This window comes from Pelmatolapia mariae, linkage group LG5 (assembly GCF_036321145.2).
Source record: "Pelmatolapia mariae isolate MD_Pm_ZW linkage group LG5, Pm_UMD_F_2, whole genome shotgun sequence".
Taxonomy (NCBI): Eukaryota; Metazoa; Chordata; class Actinopteri; order Cichliformes; family Cichlidae; genus Pelmatolapia; species Pelmatolapia mariae.
In genome coordinates this window covers 1,096,384-1,109,785 of record NC_086231.1, presented here as the reverse complement: position 1 = coordinate 1,109,785, position 13,402 = coordinate 1,096,384, and the positions used below count along the sequence as shown (strand labels likewise).

At 41.5% G+C, this 13,402-nt stretch overlaps 1 protein-coding gene across 6 annotated transcripts in view; it reads left to right on the top strand.

The window, feature by feature from the left end:
- nicn1 (nicolin 1) overlaps nt 1-13,402 on the top strand; it is a 581,340-nt gene that overhangs the window by 33,700 nt on the left and 534,238 nt on the right. Inside the window, exon 8 of one of the 6 annotated variants that reach the window (XM_063473303.1) lies at nt 6,998-7,018. The exons of the other annotated variants lie outside the window; for them this stretch is intronic. The gene's annotated coding sequence lies outside the window, so the exon portion shown is untranslated. Of the gene's footprint in view, nt 1-6,997; nt 7,019-13,402 lie in introns of those variants that run through there. 6 annotated transcript variants of the gene reach the window in all.

Sequence of the window (13,402 nt, the reverse complement as noted above, 5' to 3'; positions counted from 1 at the left end):
TCAGCTTCAGCACTTTGACCAGATGTGGAGTAAAAATCATAACAATCGTGGTTTAAGGTAGAGCTGTATCATTAACCCAATTTTAATCTCGATTGTTTTTTCAGCTTCCCACAATGAAATAAAGAGACGGAGTGATACTGAAACTGCTGAAATATTCCACCAATACAGGACAAAGCAAAAACTAATTAAGCGCTCCCTTAATCACCACCTGATGATGAACCAGCACCGAGTTCCTGGATTTACTCTGGATGAGTAACACCTCATTCAAACGCTGATTATACAACAAAACCCCAAAGTCCGGCCCAGCAGAGGGTGAACAGCTTGTCCTCGCTCGTTGCTTCAGATTTGGAAGAAGAAATCACATCCAACGAGTGCTGCGTGTTTGTGTCAGCACCACAAAGCTACACAAATAACTTATTTAACCTCCTGAAAACACTCCACAACCTGCAGCATGAGGAATGCACGAAAGCCAAGAAAAACAGTGCAACAGCTGCTCACATGAATCATCACATGTAAGCCATCAAAGCTGTACAGAGCATCAGCGTATCCGTCCAGCTCACAAAGACGCTGAAATCACCAGACGTGGGTCTATTTTCAGGAAAACGGTGGGCATGCTGGACGAAAGCTATTTCATCAGATGAACATCAGCCTGGCAGACTCTCAGAGCCTGATCCTGACCTCGGCGCCACCCGCGGATCATCGCTCAGCGTCTCTCCGAGTCAGCCCGCTGCAGGCGGCGAGCGGCGGTTTATCTGTCCTCCTCCTGAAACAGAGCACCCTGCAGACACTCATTAGCACACCCAGACAAAATGTTCCTCTAAAGTTACTTTGTGGGGGAAAAGTCAGTCTTGTTTCTGTTCACCGAGTGCCACCAGACCTCACTGACTGATTTACCTTCTCCCAGAGTGGAGCCTCTGTGTCCTCTTTATCTTCAGTGGTCAGCAGGGATTTGCTTTGCTGACTGGGAAACATTAGTGAGATAAGTGTGTCCCTCCGCCATCGCCTCGGGTTTCCTTTAGGGAGGCGATCATTCACTTGATTGACTCTGTGTTTTCCTTTCTTCCCGTCGGGATTGGCAGCAAATAGAGTTCATAATTGACTAGCTTGTTCTTGGAAAATGAGCTCAGTTACTGTCTAAGTGGCTGTGGTGTCTGAGTGGTGCCGGCGGGGTGGATGCGGCGGTTAGCTGGGGCTGCGAGTCCCGGAGGTGTCCCTGCCCTTTGACAGAGACGTGGTCGGAGTCACGATTCTACACTTGCTGCACAGATGCTGGAGGAGGTGTTCGTGCTTTTTGTGACGGTCTTCCTTGATTTTCTTCGTGGCAGCGATCATCACCCTGGCAGAAACTCGGACACTGTGTCTAAAGGTTCGGAGAAATGTAGCTGAGTGTTTGGATGTATATCCAGCTATAAGAAGATGAACAGACCCAGCGGGAATTACTGTTTATAAACTGGAGTGTTTGTGTGGAACAGACAGTCTGAAATTATTATTTGCCTTTAACAACGGAAGAACTGCTTTCTGTCACTTAAAAAATATATGAAAGGTTAGAGGTTTTCTTTTCAGTCCAGTCAGACAGGTCTTTGAACTGCTCCCAGAATCAGATCTCAGTCTGTTGAAGGCCCTATCAGTTACTATGGTCCTGTTCTTTCAGCTGCCTGCTGACCTGAGATCAGTTACATCTGTACCTACGTTCAACAACAGACTGAAACTATTCAGACTGAAACTATAGCCCCTTCTCCATTAGTGCCTACTTGGATCGACTCGCCACGACTCGACTTGGTTCGACTGGTTTTTCATTACAATCGAGTACCACTTAATGTGTGTGCCTGTCGTCATAGCAACACAGCCAAGCATCCCATGACATGGGGCGATCGTGGCTCAAGAGTTGGCAGTTCGTCTTGTAATCGGAAAGTTGCCGGTTCGAGCCCCGGCTCCAGTTGTGTCCCTGGGCAAGACACTTCACCCGTTGCCTACTGGTGGTGGTCAGAGGGCCCGGTGGCGCCAGTGTCCGGCAGCCTCGCCTCTGTCAGTGCGCCCCAGGGCGGCTGTGGCTACAATGTAGCTTGCCATCACCAGTGTGTGAATGTGTGGATGACTGATTGTAGTGTAAAGCGTTTTGGGGTCCTTAGGGACTAAGTAAAGCGCTATACAAATACAGGTCATTTGCCATAATTAGTAACGCTCCAACAAAGGTGGACGTCGATCCGTTGTTTTGCGTAGCCATTTCCCTCGTTGCTGGGTTTTAAAAAAATGTTGGTTTTCATTTTCATGAACATGACGCTTTGATGACTCATCGAATGACGCCACTGAACATTTTAGTACCTGCTTGGATCGCTTTGAACCTGAAAATCAAAACCACCATTTCTGAAACAAGGAAACGAAGAAAATAGCTTCAAAAACACACTGTGTTCCCGACAACAAGCCACGGACCGAGTAGCAGGTAGCTATAACAAAGGTGGACGTCCACTTTTGTTATAGTGCCTGTGTCGCATACTAATTACATCACAGGATGCTTGGCAGCATTGCTATGACGACAACCATGCACATTAGGTGGTACTGGATTGTAATGGAAAACCAGTCGATCCAAGACGAGGTGAGTGGATACTGATGGAAAAGGGGCTTATAAAACAATTCACTCAGGCCTGCAGTTAATATGCGTGTTTTTGTTTATTTGTTTGTTTTGCTTGTTTGTGTTCAGGTTCCATAAACCTACACAGGTTTTCATGTCTGTATCTTCTGTGTTGAACGCTTTGAGCACACTGAGTAGATTAAATGGAGGCTGAACTCTAAGATTCTCGTGGTTTGTTTCTTAAACCTGCTCGTAGCTCTGATTCAGCTGCTGTTCTGTCTGGTTATCATCATCTCAGTGGAATCACAGGCGCCTCTTTTTTAGCCACACCGTTCTAACATGTGTGAGCCTTTACGAGACTCACTCATGCTGTGTCGCTTCATGACGTATTTCCCAAAACTGACATAAGACAAAAAGCAGAATCCCCTCCATCAGTGTCCTGCAGTTAGTCTCCTGCAGGCACGTTACTGATCCAGAGGCAGAAACAAGGATAATAAAGATGATAAAGACGAGTGCTGACTCTGCTGTTCCACTAAATGTAGAGAGTCTGTGTTTCCATTCAGCCTCGTGCTCAGGTTAGTGCCATTCCTCATTAAGTTACCTGAGTTTATTTGTATTTGCTGCTCAGCAGAGTTTATTGAGTTACTTTGACTCAGATGTAATCCAGCTGAACTCTGTGCACTCACTCAGCAGCATCAGAGCTGAGCTGTGACTCACAGCAGGTTACGTCCTTGTTAAAAGCACATAAATGGATCAGTAAAGTCACAGAAAGCATCATAAGGTGATAACTCTCCCATACATGAGAGAGCTGCAAAGGCTGCTTTTGTCCTGAATCATGAATCACAGCTGAATGATTAAAGTAAATTGCAGCGTCCTTTACTAACGGCGAACAAAGCGACTGAAGTCGCAGCGATTTTCCACCTGTAATGTGAACACGAGACTCTCACTTCAAAAACACACTCATCACGCTCGGTGTGGGGGGGCTCCTGATTGCATCTGTGGGCCTCCACTTTATCTCGGTCCTGTATATAAGAATGAATCAAAGCTGCCCTCCGACGAGTTTCAAGCACAGTCCATTGATTTAAGACTGTCGACCTTATTGAGGCACCGCAGGACACGCCTGAGGAATACAGAGGTGATTCATCTTTCAGCGAGCTGTGGCGAGACAGCGTGGACTCAGCAAAGCAGCGCGGTGATGCAGGAAAGATGTTGGGGAAAGGCAACAAAGAGGCAGAGAGCGCACAGCATGCTGCAGTCACAGAGCGAGCATCAGAAACAGACGTTTCAGAGGTTTCAGCTCTGAAACATGAAGCCAATGACATTAAAGCTAAGGAGCAGCAGCTCACCGTCCTGATGAGTTTCTGCTCTCAGTCGCTGGTTTGACTGAATCAGACATGATGTTCATGTTAGAGACACAGAGGAGCAGGAAGCAGCGCAGCGGGAAAGCAAAGCTGTTGTTTTATCAGCTGTCTTATTTGTAATACATTTAAAAACATTATTAAATATTTGTTAGATACTTTATAAACATATATTTGGAATTTTAACACATTACTATTCAGCTGTTTTTCTGGCTTTTTAAATTCTTTTTTTGGTACATTTTATTAAAATTGTTGCAGCATTTCTACGTTTGAATCATTATTCTGTGTTTCTGACATTTCACCAAATCTGCAGTGATTATCAGTGAGTGCCAAACATTTCCAGGTGCAGTGGACACAGCTGTTTCTTTAACCCTCCCGCCTTCTGTGACACTCTGTGTAGTGATTAATAAAATGAAGCCCCTTTGTGCGCTCTCCACATCCTGCCTGTGACATTTCTAACAGTATAACTAACTGTCAGGACAAATATCTTCTCTGTAATTAAGATGTCACCCATTTCTGTCTCTGCTTATTTTAAGAATGTGATTACTGAACTCCTTCTGAGAAAACCTCCTCAGACCCCTGGATAGTTTCACACCAACTTCCTTGCTGCTGAGCATTTGATTGCTTATTTAAAAGTGGAAACAAACTTTTTCAGACTGAATCTGTGGTTTGGTTTTAAAATATTCATTTATTTGGTATTTTTTAATATATTTATGTATTTGTTTCTGTTCAGCGCAGCCACTGAAATCTCTCCTCTGAACCCTGTGTTTGTTAGTATGCAGATGACACTCTGTTGTACTTCAGTGAAGGTGATTACCAACTTATACATTTATTTGTTTGTTTTAACAAGTTTTACATATTACACCGTGAACATAAGATAAAATAATGACAAAACACATAATGATAGAAACAAAAATAAAGCAAGCCATAACAGAGGGGGAGGGGGGCAGACAGGAAATTAGCACTTCATGCCGTCAAATCCAGTGTATATGTTGCAGTTCTCCAAAAAGTTGTAGAATTTTGACCGTATGGCCCAAAACTTGTCCAGTTTGTTTCTTAATGCATAAGTTATTTTCTCCAGAGTTAGTATAGACGTCAGTCCATTAAGCCACTGAGAAAGTCTACAGATTTTTTTATCTTTCCAACACTTAGCAATACATCGCTTGGCTTCCAAAAGTCCGATCGTTAACAGAGCTCTTTTGTTTGCAGCAGGTACAAAATTGTTCGGGTATATATTTAAAATACATATTTTGGGATGAAGATTTATCAGCTTTTTCCAAAAGACTTTCACATGTGGGCTTTTCCATTCCCAAGTAGTTATGTGTTTCAAACCAGATCATCATAGTGTTTTTCAGAAAGGGGTTCTTAGTTTGTTTAATTAGTGTCTTCCTGTCAGCTGAGTAAAGATATAAGTTAGAGGGAATTTAATTTCTGTAAACTCCATAGAAACCCACGCCGGAGTCTGCTCATTAACAAAGCAAAACGCTGCTGCTCTGATTTGGGCAGCCCAAAAGTACCACATTAAATTTGGAAGTTGTAAACCCCCTCTTTCATATGGAAGGTAGAGTAAGGAGAGTCTGAGCCTTGGTCTTTTATTATTCCAAATAAAATTTCTGAATATTCAGAAACCAACTGAATCCTTGTCCTAAATGCTAAATGTTGGTGGACAGCCTCCTAGAGTTAAATATTGATGAGACAGAGGTATCTCAGAGTGTCACCAAAATGCACTCTATTATTTCACATTGTCGACTTCTGTTACAATGTTGTGAGTTTATAATAGTATCAATAAATAGTTTGTTATTCATTACCAGCTGTGTTTGCCTGTATCCTGCTATCGTGTTTTTGTGTAAAATATCAATAAAAATGAGGTTTGTGACAAGGATTATTTTCCTGCTGGAAGCAACATCAGAAGATGGTACACTGTAGTCATAAATGGATGGGCAGGGTCAACAGCAGCTGTAGGTTGTGGGGGTTACATGATGCTCAGAGCTCGCCAAGAGAATCTCCCCCACATCATCACGCCACCAGGAGCCTGAATGCTGATACTCGATAGATCCATGCTTTCATGATCCTGACTGATTGGACCAGGGTGTGAGCTTCAGTTTCCAACTGTGTTTTTTTTAACAGGTACAACATGTGTTAACGGGGAACCGTCCATCCAAAATATAAGATCTAAACATGCCAGGTTATAGTAAAGCTGCTAAATGACGTGTGCAGGCCCAGGACGGGTCACATAAAACTGTACAGTAAACAGAGAGACAGGTAAACAACAAGAACACACCGGGTTCCACTGACAGCCTCCAGCAACTGATCATCTGAGTTTCTGTTGCCTTCCTATCATCTCAAAGCAGTCGGTTTGAGTCTGTTTATTCTTCTGTCACATCAGCAAGGACATTGTACCTAATAATGTGGCCACTGGATGTACATATACTGAATGGGGATGAGAAGCTTAAGAATGTTAACAATTCTTAGTGTTATCTTGTGTTTTGATTTAAATCATTGAGTCTTCGCAGGAGCTACATTAATAAAGTTTTTATGATTTTTATTTGCCTGAGCTGCAGATCTCTGAGCGCGCACAACCACAGACTATTTCCTGGAACCATACAGTGAAACCTTTCCTCAGCTCATCTCCAGGACCTCTCGGTGCTCGGGCAGAATTACTCTGTCTCAGAGGTGACAAATGGATAATAAAAGACCTGATTTGAGGAAGCAGAATGGACGGCGGGATTTCTTCCTGTGGAAACTCCTTCCTCGCCGTCTTCCTCGGCAGCCACTTGTAGAGATGGCAGCCAATTTAAATGCATATCACCGCCGGTTAGACGGTCACAAGTGATGTGGTGCAGTTCAGCATGTGGCAAAACTGGTTTAGCAGTTTTCTTGGGAGCATTGGAGAGGCGATGCATAATCAGTCGCCCCGGCGCTTTGTAATTCTGATGCACGAGCCGAGCGCCTCAAATCTCCGCCCTATTAAAATGTAGCAACATAAGAAGGAGCAGCATGGGGCGCTGCTGTGAGGAGCTGCAAACTGATCGAAGCCTTCTGCAGACCAGATCTAATCAGACACCCCTGCAGTGTGTGTGTGTGTGTGTGTAAAGTAGCTGGAGATTCATATGTGCTGCTGCTCCTCAGAATCAGCACAATCAGCTCTCCTCTGCCGTCACAGGCCTGCTGTCAGATCACACAGATCGTAATGAGGGAGCATCTCTGCTGTGAATGTTAAACCCCACACTTACAGCGAGCCGAGGAGCTCGACCCGGCACCCTGCTGGGAGGTACACAGTCATTTTCCCCACTCGGCTGAGGAAGCGAACAGAAAGACACAGAGTGTGCTCATGTGTGTGAAATGTGTGAAATTATGTTGTCCAGTCTGTGTGCAGCCCACCGTTACTGCTGTTTGCATGTTTCCTTTAGTCTCTGTCACAAACACAGGAGTCACTGCAGGAATTCTGGGAAAAGTCACCAGAATCGAGCGTGGGAATGAAGGACTGACCGACTCACAGCGAGCACAGAAGACAGCCTGTGATAACGATCCAATCAGACGGCTGCATTAGCATTACAGAGGGAAGTAGAGTTAAAAAACAAGCCCCTCTGTTTCTCGATAGCTTCCAGTACAGTAAATGGAGAGCGCCTACAGGTTTGTACTGGAAAGTAAAGACTTTACAATAACACGGGTAAGATTAGCTCGTCTTTGGGGACCTGACCCTTAGCCTTAGTCATAGATACTCTCCTCTGCACACACAGCCGTGTGCAGTACGCATCACACAAAGGACAGAGTGGGATGCTGTTTGGATACTTACACATTTACACACATGATTATGGATGTGAGAGCTGAAGCACATCAGTGAAACAGACACGTAGGGTGTAGTCACAGAGAGTAGTTCAGCTCTCTGATGAGAACCTCGTTAAGCATCAGACCTGCTCGTTTACCAGCACAGAGTGGAAAAGGACACAGACCCACAGCTGGGCAATGCTGGATCAAATCCGGATGTTGGATCACGTCACAAGTGGAAACTGACAAAAACACATGACACACACTTCTAAAAGCCGCACTGGGAATCAAAACTAAACTTCTGAAAAATGCAAAACAAACAGAAGCATTGAATAAAACTAAAATTAAAAAGCTTGAACATAAACAACAAAACTGAAATATGCTTCAAACAACTAAAAGCAAAACACAATTAAAGATTCAGAAACTGAACAAAAAGACGTTTGGAAAAACAACGGAAAGAGGGAAAGAGGTGTGGAACAAAACCACACGGGTCAAACAACAACCAACCACACTGAAAACTGACACACATAAAAAAATCCTGAATGTACGTCTGAACTTTTTAATCTTTAATTTATTTAATTTTGTGCAGAAACAAACACACTGACCTAAGGCCGCCTCAGAGCTCCGCCCTGCACTCTGAAACAAGCGCAACTTATCCAGGACATGTTTGCCTGGTCTGGCTCATCTTATCCTAACATCAGCAGTCACATGAAGCTGCTTATCAATCTCATAAGTGTACCCAGAGTTTACCGACTGGGCTCTTAGCTGGTTCACATGAAAGGGGCGGTGCTGGCAGCATTTGGCCAATCAGAAACAAGGACAGGACTGACGCCAGCAGAGTGTCTTTTACAAAGGAAACTATGATTTTAGGAAAAGATGAACACAAATAGAGACAGGAGACATGATTCAGCAACACTTCAGCATTCCTGAGGGAGTGTTGCTGAATCATGAGGTGACTGAGTGCTCAGGGACATGGATTATGTATTCATAAATAATAAATTCACAAATAAATCTAATTATTGAAACTTATCACATTTAATTTCTTAAGAAAAGGATGTAGATGTGACGTTATCGAATTCCTGTCCACAATCTCCATTTTAGACCTTATTCAAGTGTTGATTATTATAGATTTATCTTAATTGTTCCCACATGTTTGTTCAGTGTCCTTTCAAAGTGTCCTTGGGCTCAGACGCAGCCAGAATCAAACCCTAAACGCTGCAGTTAGTGGAGAACCTGCTTATTGTACCTTAATACAAACACTGGTAACACTTTATAACATGACCCACAAGTATCCTTTAATTTCGTGTAACAAGTTTTGTACTATGGGCTCAAAATGTGGTCATAAATATTTTGTACTTGTAAATCAGTTTTGTATGTGTAAAAAGAATTTGTGTGTGCGTAAAAAAGATTTGTATGTGTAAAAAAGATTTGTATGTGTAAAAAAGATTTGTGTGTGTGTAAAAAAGATTTGTATGTGTAAAAAAGATTTGTGTGTGTGTAAAAAAGATTTGTATGTGTGTAAAAAAGATTTGTGTGTGTGTAAAAAAGATTTGTGTGTGTGTAAAAAAGATTTGTATGTGTAAAAAAGATTTGTATGTGTAAAAAAGATTTGTGTGTGTGTAAAAAAGATTTGTATGTGTAAAAAAGATTTGTGTGTGTGTAAAAAAGATTTGTATGTGTAAAAAAGATTTGTATGTGTAAAAAAGATTTGTGTGTGTGTAAAAAAGATTTGTATGTGTGTAAAAAAGATTTGTGTGTGTGTAAAAAAGATTTGTATGTGTGTAAAAAAGATTTGTGTGTGTGTAAAAAAGATTTGTATGTGTAAAAAAGATTTGTGTGTGCGTAAAAAAGATTTGTGTATGTGTAAAAAAGATTTGTGTGTGGACTTTGCCAAAAAAACCCCTGCAAGTTACAAGTACGGATTTTGACCCTATTTTTCTTCCTTTCATCTGATTGGTCAATGTCATGTCAATCACAAATGTAACAATCCAATCAGAGAAGAGATGGGTTTGGCTGTCGGAGGGGCACTTTTTTGAAATGCAGGTCCTTGAAGGGTGATACAGTTTGAAGCTGGAGGATCTCTATATAAATATCCGATAGCAGCTAGGTCCGCTAACTTTCAGCAGCTGTTGAAAGGATAAAGTTGTGGTATGTCAGTGGTTAGAAATACCATCATTACTTTAGGATTAGTTTAACACAAAGTCAGGGCTGACCCGGGACCATTACTGTGAGTCACAGTGCGCAGCATAAAAGTCCTTTCACATCGGACACAGGATGTGCTGCTAATGCTAACTGCTAACTAAAAGCAAAGGATCCAGAATTTGTTGCGCTGGCTGCTGGGCTCTGTGGGTTTTTGCAGCAGCTCTACCTGTACTAGATGCACCTGCTCCTTGTCGTTTCTATCTCTGACTTTATGTCCTCTACAAGAGTTTCGGGGGGGGGGGGGGGGGGGTTTGCTAGTTCTTCAAATGTTCAATAAAAACATGTATGCTAATTCATAACGAAGAAAGCTTTGTAATGAAGACTGTCATTTCCAAAACACTGCCCGCCCCCCCCGCGGTCCGCAGCGCTGTTGAAAAGGCTGTGGAAGTCCCTGTATTAAGCACATAGACCTGTGACACAAAAATCACCAAACTCAGACGACCACAGACTGTTTTCCTTCGTGGTGATGAAGGGAAACGCTGGGTTGGCATGTAAAAGGGCATTTATTCCCTTCAAAGACCTGCAGTTCAAAAAAAGCGTCCCTCCGACAGCCAAACCCATCTGTTCTCTGATTGGATTATTACATTTGTGATTGACATGACATTGACCAATCAGATGAAAGGAAGAAAAATAGGGTCAAAATCCGTACTTGTAACTTGCAGGGGTTTTTTGGCAAAGTCCACACACAAATCTTTTTTACACACACACAAATCTTTTTTACGCACACACAAATCTTTTTTACACACACACAAATCTTTTTTACACATACAAATCTTTTTTACACATACAAATCTTTTTTACGCACACACAAATCTTTTTTACACATACAAATCTTTTTTACACATACAAATCTTTTTTACGCACACACAAATTATTTTTACACATACAAATCTTTTTTACGCACACACAAATTATTTTTACACATACAAATCTTTTTTACACATACAAATCTTTTTTACGCACACACAAATCTTTTTTACACATACAAATCTTTTTTACACATACAAATCTTTTTTACGCACACACAAATTATTTTTACACATACAAAACTGATTTACAAGTACAAAATATTTATGACCACATTTTGAGCCCATATTGTACAGGTAACAACAAAATAATAACATAAAATTAAATTAAGTAATTTTAAGTACTGGGTTATTTCATAGTAAATTTCCGGGACAACAAAAAATATTTCCACATCTTATATCTTATGTACCCTTTACCTTCCTGCAAATTGCATGTAAGTACAGGGTCGTTGCACATTATTCACTATATAACACATACTGGGTACTTGTTTCATTGTTTCCTGCAAAAACCTGACGTGTTGCCCACAAATTGCATGTAAGTACAGGATACTATACATTAGTCACTCCATAACACGATCCCAGAAAGTACAGGCTGTGTTGGGGAGTAATGGAATACATGTACTGGTGTTACGTATTTAAAATACAAAATATAAGTAACTATATTCCGTTACAGTTACCGTTTAAAAAGGTGGTATTCAGAATACAGTTACTTTGTTGAAATAAATGATTACACGGCGGTACTTTCCTGTTTCATAAGGCTATGAACTCCATATTTTTGGTTTCCACGCCGGTGGAAACCCAAACAAAACACGCATTAAGAGGCTCTAATGCCCGTGATTTATTACTATTACTGAAGGTTACTCGTCATACCAACACCAGCTAGATGTTTAAATCTTAATATAAAATGAGTAACAGTAGGTGGACATTAGGTAAGGCTGCACTTTTTGCAGCGATCTCGTATAGAAAACTATTTCTGTATCAGTAATATTTAAGTATTTAAGTAATTAAAAAATCTAGTTGGTATTGCTTTCACAAGATTATTTCTAGCTAGCCGGTTGTTAATGCTATCCATCAAGTCTAACAGTCTAGAGTTAATGAACTAACCTCAGCTAACGCCAGCGTGAGATCATTATATTATCTTATGCCACGTCATACCCCTAATTAAAGATTGTGAAATTATTATGTAGTTTTAGTTTGGATTATTCTCCTGACTTAGAAGAAGGTGATAACTATTACAATTATTAAACTGATTTGTATTACATTAGACTTCTGATTTATTGTGAATGAATGATATTGTTTTATGATGCATTATACTGCTGAGGTATAAGAAATACTGTTTTCAGAGAGTCATGGCCTTATTTGTCTGATTAGAAAAGAACAGAACATACTGCACAGGAAGCCGAGGTCATAACTTAGGCTCACTGAGAGAGAGAAAGCATGTGGATGTTTAGGTTTTATGACTTTGGAGGGGGGCTGAGGGTATAAGAATGTGAGAAACGCTCAGACACGTCGAGATCAGGCGGACACCCTCCCGCACTCATCTCCTCTCCGGATGGTTTATGCTCAAAAGTGTTTGTATGGAATAATAAGAATTGTATGGAATAAAATGATTGTTGATTGAGCATTTATACACCGAGTGCTGTCCTTCCTTCAGCCCAAAGATGAAAGAATTGGGAGAATTTAACACCAGCTAACAATGTTAGCTCGGTGGTGAGTAACCTTCAGTAATAGTAATAAATCACACAGCAGTACTACATTCATGTAGTTGTAAAAAGGTTCAAGGTTCTTTATTTGTCACATGCATAGTTATACAAGTATAACACACAGTGAAATGTAATCTGACACGCTCCTCAACATGTGCAAAAATGGGGGGGGAGAGGAAGAACATTATATATATAGTATATACATTAAGTGAATGTGCAGTAGTAGCAGCAAGCAGGTGAATTCTGTACATTAGGTGAATTAAATAACAATAGACAATCTGACTATTTTACAGAATAGACAATATAAACATATTGGGGGGTGGGGTTGGTTTAGTTTAGGGCCTGGATGGCTTGAGGATAGAAGCTCCTCTTGAGTCTCTCTGTCCTTGCCCGGATGATGCGGAACCTTCTACCGGATTGCAGAAGTTGGAACAGTTTGTTGCCAGGATGGGACGGGTCCTTCAGTATCTGCGCTGCTCTAGTCCGGCATCTCCTGGTGTAGGTGTCCTGAAGCAGGGGGAGAGCAATCCTGCAGCAGCGTTCCGCTGTACGGATCACTCTCTGGAGAGCTTTTTGGTCCTTCACACAGCTGTTCCCAAACCACGATGTGATGTTCTGTGTGAGGATGCTCTCCACAGCGCCTGTATAGAAAATCCTGAGGATCTTTGGAGAGACCCTGAACTTCCTCAGTTGTCGTAGGTGGTACAGGCGCTGCCTAGCCTTTTTGGTCTGGACCTGAATGTGGGCAGCCCATGTCAGGTCTGAGGAGATGTGGACACCAAGATAAAGCATGATAATATAATAAGTAATCCAAAGTATTCAGAATACGTTACTCTCATTGAGTCACATAAGGGAATATGTTACACAATACATTTTGGGGCATGTAATCTGTAATCTGTAATCTGTAGTGGAATACATTTTGAAAGTAACCTTCCCAACAGTGAGTACAGGGTACTTGTTTCATTGTTTACTGCAAAAACCTGACTTGTTAATTAC